This window comes from Oncorhynchus gorbuscha, linkage group LG10, assembly GCF_021184085.1.
Source record: "Oncorhynchus gorbuscha isolate QuinsamMale2020 ecotype Even-year linkage group LG10, OgorEven_v1.0, whole genome shotgun sequence".
Classification (NCBI taxonomy): Eukaryota; Metazoa; Chordata; class Actinopteri; order Salmoniformes; family Salmonidae; genus Oncorhynchus; species Oncorhynchus gorbuscha.
In genome coordinates this window covers 55,534,576-55,534,875 of record NC_060182.1, presented here as the reverse complement: position 1 = coordinate 55,534,875, position 300 = coordinate 55,534,576, and positions in this window count along the sequence as shown.

Here is a 300-nt window from a genome sequence, read left to right as displayed (position 1 = left end):
GAGGTTGTGGTGGCAGCTGCAGAGAGATATTTAGGTGTGCGAGACTTGACATCAGAAGAGTTACAGGGTGTGTTAAGTGGAGATGTCCCATCCTTTCAGGTTGTTGACATGAGGTAGGATTTAATATATTTAAATAGTGGAATAGGGTGGTGTTATTATATATATATATAATTTATAGAAATAAATGTGTGAGTGTAGTGTCAGATGGTAGAGTATATGTTATTGTTTTATTCTTTTCATGCGAAGTATAAGGGAGTTGTACTCCAGTCTAGTAGGTGGCGGCAATGCAACATATTGGAT